Genomic DNA, 9,932 nt, shown 5'->3' with positions numbered 1-9,932 from the left:
ACCTCATCTGAGATTTTATTACTGGAATGTGTCATGATCCAGAGTTTAAATGAATGAATCGGTAACTTTCTAGGTCCCTTCAGGAATTTATTTTATACTTCTACTAGCTATATTTTTCTCCTAGAATGAAAACTGGTATAAAAACTTGGTTATCAAATTGAATCCCTTATTTTTAGCTGTTCATTCATATTTCTCTCATTTCTAAATTTAAAAGAAGTTATTTGTTCAAATAGTCTTAAGTATTGCCGCTCAGAAAACTTTTCGTTACCTATTTCTTTTTGTCAAAAGAGAGACAGCTAGCATGTCACAGACACCAATTCTTCTAAAAAGTTACTTCACATTTAAAACCATTTTAAAACATTTTTAAAAACCCTCATAGATTTTTATTCTCTAGAATAGTAATATATATTTTTCTTCCTTTGCACTCAGTTTCTTCTTTCTTCACTTGGGAAATACAGTCACTATGTCTCACTGCTGATTATCTGTCCCTAACATAATGCCAGTCTTACAGGAGTCAGAAGGCTCTTGTTTTCAGTGCCTCCTATAAAGAACAAACCATCCTAAACTAGAAAGTGAAACATAATATTGAATCATTTGGGCCACATGATCTATACTGCTAACATATACCCAGGAACTACTCATACATAAATTTAAAAAAATATGAACAGTTCTGAAGAGGTCAAAGAGCTTTCAAAATTATGGCCCTCAACTCACAGTAACTTGTATAATTTAATATACAAAACAAGGACATAGAGCTTGGAAGCACACATAGGAAATTGTTTTGTGTTTTTCTTCATTTTGATTGTATTGTTTTCCTGTCTTCAGGAGGAAAGATTTTGACTTCAAAAGTAACAAAATATTTGAGAAGGGAATTTACATTCTTCAGTTCTAAATGGTATTCTTGGTGACTTTCTCAGCAGTCCATGTTTCTGGAGAGAGATTATGGTTATTGAGAAGGGTCAATGCTTCTACAACAGTAATTTTGCCTTTGAGAATGTCCACTATATTCTTTTTTTAAATTTTTAATATTTTTTATTACATATTTTCCTCAATTACATTTCCAATGCTATCCCAAAAGTCCCCCATAGCGCCCACCACTTCCCTACCCACCCATTCCCATTCTTTTGGCCCTGGCATTCCCCTATATTGGGGCATATAAAGTTTGCAAGTCCAATGGGCCTCTCTTTCCAGTGATGGCCGACTAGGCCATCTTTCGATACATATGCAGCTAGAGACAAGAGCTCCGGGGTACTGGTTAGTTCATCATGTTGTTCCAACTATAGGGTTGCAGATCCCTTTAGCTCCTTGGGTACTTTCTCTAGCTTCTCCATTGGGAGCCCTGTGATACATCCAATAGCTGACTGTGAGTGAGCATCCACTCCTGTGTTTGCTAGGTTCCTGCATAGTCTCACAAGGGACAGCTATCTTTGGGTCCTTTCAGCAAAATCTTGGTAGTGTATGCAATGGTGTCAGCGTTTAGAAGCTGATTATGGGATGGATTCCTGGATATGGCAGTCTCTAGATGGTCCATCCTTTCATCACAGCTCCAAACTTTGTCTCTGTAACTCCTTCCATGGGTGTTTTTTCCCAATTATAAGAAGGGGCACAGTGTCCACATTTTGGTCTTCATTCTTCTTGAGTATCATGCGTTTAGCAAATTGTATCTTATATCTTGGGTATCCTAAGTTTTGGGCTAATATCCACTTATCAGTGAATACATATTGTGTGAGTTCCTTTGTGATTGTGTTACCTCACTCAAGATGATGCCCTCCAGGTCCATCCATTTGGCTAGGAATTTCATAAATTCATTCTTTTTAATAGCTGAGTAGTACTCCATTGTGTAAATGTACCATAATTTCTGTATCCATTCCTCTGTTGAGGGACATCTGGGTTCTTTCCAGCTTCTGGCTATTATAAATAGGGCTGCTATGAACATAGTGGAGCATGTGTCCTTCTTACCGGTTGGGACATCTTCTGGATATATGCCCAGGAGAGGTATTGCTGGATCCTCCGGTAGTACTATGTCCAATTTTCTGAGGAACCGCCAGACTGATTTCCAGAGTGGTTGTACAAGCTTGCAATCCCACCAACAATGGAGGAGTGTTCCTCTTTCTCCACATCCTGGCCAGCATCTGCTGTCACCTGAATTTTTGATCTTAGCCATTCTGACTGGTGTGAGGTGGAATCTCAGGGTTGTTTTGATTTGCATTTCCCTGATGATTAAGGATGTTGAACATTTTTTCAGGTGCTTCTCTGCCATTCGGTATTCTTCAGGTGAGAATTCTTTGTTCAGTTCTGAGCCCCATTTTTTAATGGGGTTATTTGACTTTCTGGAGTCCACCTTCTTGAGTTCCTTATATATATTGGATATTAGACCCTTATCTGATTTAGGATAGGTAAAGATCCTTTCCCAATCTGTTGGTGTTTTTTTTTTTTTTTTTTTTTGTCTTATTGATGGTGTCTTTTGCCTTGCAGAAGCTTTGCAGTTTCATGAGGTCCCACTTGTCAATTCTCCATCTTACAGCACAAGCCATTGCTGTTCTATTCAAGAATTTTTCCCCTGTGCCCATATCTTCAAGGTTTTTCCCCACTTTCTCCTCTATAAGTTTCAGTGTCTCTGGTTTTATGTGAAGTTCCTTGATCCACTTAGACTTGACCTTAGTACAAGGAGATAGGAATGGATCGATTCGCATTCTTCTACATGTTAACAACTGTTGCGGCCTGCCCGCAGTCCACAACATGAACGGTTCAACTGAGAATGGCAGCTGAAAAGAGAGGAATCTAGACAGGGTGGAAGAATGAATGGAGCTAAGACAAGACTCTGATCAAAGCTCAATTTTACTATTTTCAGACACTCAGTTATAAAGGAAAGTGGAGGGAACCCAATTTCCCGCCAAGTAACTCAGGGTCCAGTAGCAGGACGAACACGTGTGTGCCTCCAGGCAGCAAAGGCAGGGTCCAGCAGTAGGCGTGGCAGGACGAATGAGCAGGTAGCTCCACCCTTGAGCAAGCAGGTTCCAGGCTGGGGGAAGGGAGGCCACAAACAACCAGTTGTGCCAGCACCATTTGTTGAAAATGCTGTCTTTCTTCCACTGGATGGTTTTAGCTCCCTTGTCGAAGATCAAGTGACCATAGGTGTGTGGGTTCATTTCTGGGTCTTCAATTCTATTCCATTGGTCTATTTGTCTGTCACTATACCAGTACCACGCAGTTTTTATCACAATTGCTCTGTAGTAAAGCTTTAGGTCTGGCATGGTGATTCCACCAGAGGTTCTTTTATCCTTGAGAAGAGTTTTTGCTATCCTAGGTTTTTTGTTATTCCAGATGAATTTGCAGATTGCACTTTCTAATTCGTTGAGGTATTGAGTTGGAATTTTGATGGGGATTGCATTGAATCTGTAGATTGCTTTTGGCAAGATAGCCATTTTTACTATATTGATCCTGCCAATCCATGAGCATGGGAGATCTTTCCATCTTCTGAGATCTTCTAGAATTTCTTTCTTCAGAGACTTGAAGTTTTTATTATACAGATCTTTCACTTCCTTAGTTAGAGTCACGCCAAGATATTTTATATTATTTGTGACTATTGAGAAGGGTGTTGTTTCCCTAATTTCTTTCTCAGCCTGTTTATTCTTTGTGTAGAGAAAGGCCATTGATTTGTTTGAGTTAATTTTATATCCAGCTACTTCACCGAAGCTGTTTATCAGGTTTAGGAGTTCTCTGGTGGAATTTTTAGGGTCACTTATATATACTATCATATCATCTGCAAAAAGTGATATTTTGACTTCATCTTTTCCAATTTGTATCCCTTTGATCTCCTTTTGTTGTTGAATTGCTCTGGCTAGGACTTCAAGTACTATGTTGAATAGGTATGGAGAAAGTGGACAGCCTTGTCTAGTCCCTGATTTTAGAGGGATTGCTTCAAGCTTCTGACCATTTACTTTGATGTTGGCTACTGGTTTGCTGTAGATTGCTTTTATCATGTTTAGGTATGGGCCTTGAATTCCTGATCTTTCCAAGACTTTTATCATGAATGGGTGTTGGATCTTGTCAAATGCTTTTTCCGCATCTAACGAGATGACAATGTGGTTTTTGTCTTTGAGTTTGTTTATATACTGGATTACGTTGATGGATTTCCGTATATTGAACCATCCCTGCATCCCTGGGATGAAACCTACTTGGTCAGGATGGATGATTGTTTGATGTGTTCTTGGATTCGGTTAGCAAGAACTTTATTGAGGATTTTTGCATCAATATTCATAAGGGATATTGGTCTGAAGTTTTCTATCTTTGTTGGGTCTTTTTGTGGTTTAGGTATCAGAGTAATTGTGGCTTCATAGAATGAGTTGGGTAGAGTACCTTCTGTTTCTATTTTGTGGAATAGTTTGTGAAGAACTGGGATTAGATCTTCTTTGAAGGTCTGATAGAACTCTGCACTAAACCCATCTGGTCCTGGGCTTTTTTTAGTTGGGAGACTATTAATGACTGCTTCTATTTCTTTGGGGGATATAGGGCTGTTTAGATCATTAACCTGATCTTGGTGCAACTTTGGTACCTGGTATCTGTCTAGGAACTTCTCCATTTCATCCAGGTTCTCCAGTTTTGTTGAGTATAGCCTTTGGTAGAAGGATCTGATGGTGTTTTGGATGTCTTCAGGATCTGTTGTTATGTCTCCTTTTTCATTTCTGATTTTGTTAATTAGAATGCTTTCCCTGTGCCCTCTAGTGAGTCTGGCTAAGGGTTTATCTATCTTGTTGATTTTCTCAAAGAACCAGCTCCTTGATTGGTTGATTCTTTGAATAGTTCTTCTTGTTTCCACTTGATTGATTTCGCCCCTGAGTTTGATTATTTCCTGCCGTCTACTCCTCTTGGGTGAATTTGCTTTCTTTTGTTCTAGTGCTTTTAGGTGTGTTGTCAAGCTGCTAATGTGTGCTCTTTCTAGTTTCTTTTTGGAGGCACTCAGAGCTATGAGTTTTCCTCTTAGAAATGCTTTCATTGCATCACATAAGTTTGGGTATGTTGTGGCTTCATTTTCATTGAACTCTAAAAAGTCCTTAATTTCTTTCTTTATTCCTTCCTTGACCAAGGTATCATTGAGAAGAGTGTTGTTCAGTTTCCACGTGAATGTTGGCTTTCTATTATTTATTTTGTTATTGAAGATCAGCCTTAGTCCATGGTGATCTGATAGGATGCATGGGACAATTTCAATATTTTTGTATCTGTTGAGGCCTGTTTTGTGACCAATTACGTGGTCAGTTTTGGAGAAGGTACCATGAGGTGCTGAGAAGAAGGTATATCCTTTTGTTTTAGGGTAAAATGTTCTGTAGATATCTGCCAGATCCATTTGATCCATAACTTCTGTTAGTTTCACTGTGTCCCTGTTTAGTTTCTGTTTCCATGATTTGTCCATTGGTGAAAGTGGTGTGTTGAAGTCTCCCACTATTATTGTATGAGGTGCAATGTGTGCTTTGAGACTTACTAAAGTTTCTTTAATGAATGAGGCTGCCTTTGTATTTGGAGCATAGATATTCAGGATTGATAGTTCCTCTTGGAGGATTTTACCTTTGATGAGTATGAAGTGCCCCTTCCTGTCTTTTTTGATGTCTTTGGGTTGGAAGTCAATCTTATCAGATATTAGAATGTCTACTCCAGCTTGTTTCTTCATACCATTTGCTTGGAAAATTGTTTTCCAGCCTTTCATTCTGAGGTAGTGTCTATCTTTTTCTCTGAGATGAGTTTCCTGTAAGCAGCAAAATGTTGGGTCTTGTTTGTGTAGCCAGTTTGTTAGTCTATCTTTTTATCGGGGAGTTGAGTCCATTGATATTAAGAGATATTAAGGAAAAGTAATTGTTGTTTCCTGTTATTTTTGTTGTTAAAGTTGGCATTCTGTTCTTGTGGCTGTCTTCTTTTAGGTTTGTTGAGGGATTACCTTCTTGTTGTTTTTTTTCTGTTATTATCCTTTGATGGGCTGAATTCCTGGAGAGATAATGTGTGAATTTGGTTTTGTCGTGGAATACTTTGGTTTCTCCATCTATGTTAATTGAGAGTTTGGCTGGGTATAGTAGCCTGGGCTGGAATTTGTGTTCTTTTAGTGTCTGTATAACATCTGTCCAGGATCTTCTGGCTTTCATAGTCTCTGGTGAAAAATCTGGTGTAATTCTGATAGGCTTGCCTTTATATGTTACTTGGCCTTTTTCTCTTACTGCTTTTAGTATTCTATCTTTATTTAGTGCATTTGTTGTTCTGATTAATATGTGTCGGGAGGTATTTCTTTTCTGGTCCAGCCTATTTGGAGTTCTGTAGGCTTCTTGTATGTTCATGGGCATCTCTTTCTTTAGATTTGGGAAGTTTTCTTCTATAATTTTATTGAAGATGTTTGCTGGTCCTTTGAGTTGAAAATCTTCATTCTCATCCACTCCTATTATCCGTAGGTTTGGTCTTCTCATTGTGTCCTCTATTTCCTGGATGTTTTGAGTTAGGATCTTTTTGCATTTTCCATTTTCCTTGATTGTTGTGCCGATGTTCTCTATGGAATCTTCTGCACCTGAGATTCTCTCTTCCATCTCTTGTATTCTGTTGCTGATGCTCGCATCTATGGTTCCAGATTTCTTTCCTAGGGTTTCTATCTCCAGTGTTGCCTCATTTTGGGTTTTTTTTATTGTGTCTACTTCCATTTTTAGGTCTAGTATGGTTTTGTTCATTTCCATCATCTGATTGGATGTGTTTTCCTGTTTTTCTTTAAGGACTTGTAACTCTTTAGCCATGTTCTCCTGTAGTTCTTTAAAGTCCTTCTTGATGTCCTCTACCATCATCATGAGATATGCTTTTAAATCCAGGTCTAGCTTTTCAGGTGTGTTGGGGTGCCCTGGACTGGGCGAAGTGGGAGTGCTGGGTCCTGATGATGGTGAGTGGTCTTGGTTTCTGTTAGTAAGATTCTTACGTTTACCTCTCGCCATCTGGTAATCTCTGGAGTTGTTATAGTTGTCTCTGTTCAGAGGTTGTTCTTCTGGTGATTCTGAGTACCGTCTGTCAGCAGACCTGGGAGACAGGCTCTCTCCTCTGAGTTTCAGTGGTTAGAGCACTCCCTGCTGACAAGCTTTCCTCTTAAAGGGAAGGTGTACAGATATCTGGCGTTTGGACCTCCTCCTGGCTGAAGATGAAGGCCGAAAACAGGACCTTTCCCAGATGCTGTGTTGCTTTGGCAGGTCACAGAAGCTGTCAGCTTCTGTGTTGCACACTCTCAGCTGTGCAGACTAAGTTCCTAATTTTGGTGGAGTCCTGGATCCAAGATGGGCTCCCTGCTCCTGAGGCAGAGGGCTCCTGTGTAGGGCAGACCACTGTCTTCCAGCTGGGAGGGTGCCGGATGTCTGTGGCCCCAAAAGGGTGCTCCCTCAGCGGCTCTGTGGCTCCCACCTGTCCCAGAAGCTGTCTGCCTCTGTGGTCCTCACTCTCACCTGTGCAGACTAAGTTCGGAGGAGTCCTGGAGCCAAGATGGCGCTCCCTGCAGGGTGGACCTCTGTCCTCCGGCTGGGAGGGTGCCGGATGTCTGCGGCCCCAAAAGGGTGCTGCCTCAGCAGCTCTGTGGCTCCCGCCTGTCCCAGAAGCTGTCTGCCTCTGTGGTCCTCACTCTCACCTATGCAGACTAAGTTCGGTGGAGTCCCGGAGCCAAGATGGCGCTCCCTGCAGTGCGGATCACTGTCCTCCGGCCCACTATATTCTTATCAAAGTGATCTATCCTCAGTCTGAATTCCTTTGGTTCTTGCTGGAGTTCAACATCCTTTACCGGCAAGGAAGGCACTGGATCTTTGGAATCGACATATACATCTCTTAGTAATGACAGCAACATCTCTTAGTAATGACAGCAGTTTGTTATCTTTTCTAGAAACGTCTTCTTTGATTGCTGGATACTGATTCAGGTGCTTCTGCAGGTGGAAGGATGTTTGAGTGCCACGAAGAACTTCCTCTTGCTGATCTCCTGCTAGGCTCGCTTCTCCACGTTGAAGTTCCTGAAGGTGCAGGTCATTTGAGCACCATCTCTACACCATGATGCCCTTAGTTCACTATGCTCGTGAGGAGGCACCAGCACAGGTGACCACTGTGCACCTTTATGTCATTTTTAAATTAAAGTTTTTATTGATTCTTTGCACTCCAAACCCACTCATCTCCCTGTCCCTTCATATGCACCCTTTGCCCTTGTAATCCCCCAAACAAAACAAAATGAAAATCTCACTGTGGAAGTTGTGGTGTGCTACAACGTTGTCACATAATTTACCCTTTTGTCCACACTTCTTTGCTTGCAGATGTTTATTGTTATGAGTAACTGGTTTAGTTCAAGGCCTCCGGCTTCTGCTATACTATCAATACTGGATCCTCACTGGGGGTTTTCTCAGATATCCTATTGTTGTCTTGTGCCATGGAGATCCTATAGTTTTGGATCTTCGAGATCAGCCCCTCCACTTGCTCCAGCTCATAAATGGGGTAGATTTTAGGGTGGGCTAACTCAGAGCCCTGGATCTGGATGGTAGCTGTGTTGGTCGGTCTAGCAGCTCTCTTGTACCTGCACCACCAGGACCAGCTTTTTAGCTTCGCCTAGGCAAGGGGCAGGGCCTGCTCTTCCATTCTCATACCCTCATGGCCAGCTGTCCACTGCCTACACCACCAGGGCCAGCTCTACTGTGCTTCCCCATGAGGTGCAGTACCTGCTCTCCCAAGTGCTGTTGCCTGCGAGGGGCCCATTTTTTAAACAACTGAGTAATGCGCCGTTGTGTAAATGTACTACATTTTCTTTGTCCATTCTTGAGTTCAGAGATATCTAGGTTGTTTACTGTTCATGGTGATTGTGATTGAATCCACATAGATGAGCAAGTGTCCTTGTGGTAAGATGGAATATCCTTTAGATATGTATAGAGTGGTATATCTGGGTCTTAAGGTAGATTCGTTCCCAATTTTCTGAGGAACTGCCATATTGATTTCCAGAGTTTTTGTATAAGTTTGTACTTCCACCAGCAATGGAGGAGTGTTCCCCTTGCCCCACATCCTCACTGGTGTGAGCTGTCTCTTGTGTTATTGATCTTAGTTATTCTGAAAAGTGTAAGATAGAATTTCAAAGTAGTTTTTGCACTTCCCTGATGGTTAAGGATATTCAACAATTTTTAACTGTTTCTCATCTATTTGAGATTCCTTTGTTGAGAATTCTGTTTAGATATGTACCAAATTTTTAAGTTGGATTATTTGGGTTTTTGATATCTAATTTCAAGTTTTATATATTTTGGATATTAGGCCTCTATTGGGTGTGGAGTGGTAAAAATATTTTCTCGTTCTATATAGGCTGCCATTTCATCTGATTGGTGGTGTCCTTCGCCTTACAGAAGCTTTTCAGTGTCATGGGGTACCATATATTTACTTTTACTTTGTTCTATTTCATCTTATTCTTTTTATTTTCTATATTCTTCTCTAATATGCAATAAAATATCCGATTGTAGCAAAGATTGTGGGAGAGCTAGCAGACACCAAATTTGTGTAAAAGAAAAATTATGATATGCCTCAGATACTTGCTTTGTCAGAAAGCAAATAAATGTAATTAAAACTGGTGAGTTTATCACTAGATATATACAATTGTAGAGATTTTTTCTAAGTGTTTTACATCAATTAACTGGTTCAGTTCTCATATAAGCCCTGTAAGATAGATGCTATTAAGATGTTGTTTTACAGAGAAGAAACCCAAAGTAAAGTCAAGTTAAAGCCATTTATACAAACTTAGTATTCTTTCAGAAGTATCTGAATTGGTTTTTGTTCTAAGGTCAATTAGTCCAACTTGCAAGGAACCCCCAACAGCTATTTAAAGTAGTATAAACCAATGAAAAAATTAATTAAAAAGCATACTTAAATTCAGTTGATAGTGTAAAATCTTTGGTAATGTGCTGCATATTATT

At 40.3% G+C, this 9,932-nt stretch overlaps 1 pseudogene; it reads right to left on the bottom strand.

The window, feature by feature from the left end:
• Positions 1-793: 793 nt before the first annotated feature.
• Positions 794-8,026, bottom strand: LOC110286296 (NADH dehydrogenase [ubiquinone] 1 alpha subcomplex assembly factor 4-like; annotated as a pseudogene).
• Positions 8,027-9,932: the final 1,906 nt, after the last annotated feature.

This window comes from Mus caroli, unplaced genomic scaffold (genome assembly GCF_978045245.1).
Source record: "Mus caroli unplaced genomic scaffold, Mus_caroli_1 scaffold_5, whole genome shotgun sequence".
NCBI classification, from domain to species: Eukaryota; Metazoa; Chordata; class Mammalia; order Rodentia; family Muridae; genus Mus; species Mus caroli.
The sequence above is the reverse complement of the archived record's forward strand: the minus strand, read 5'-3'. Positions and strand labels throughout refer to the sequence as shown.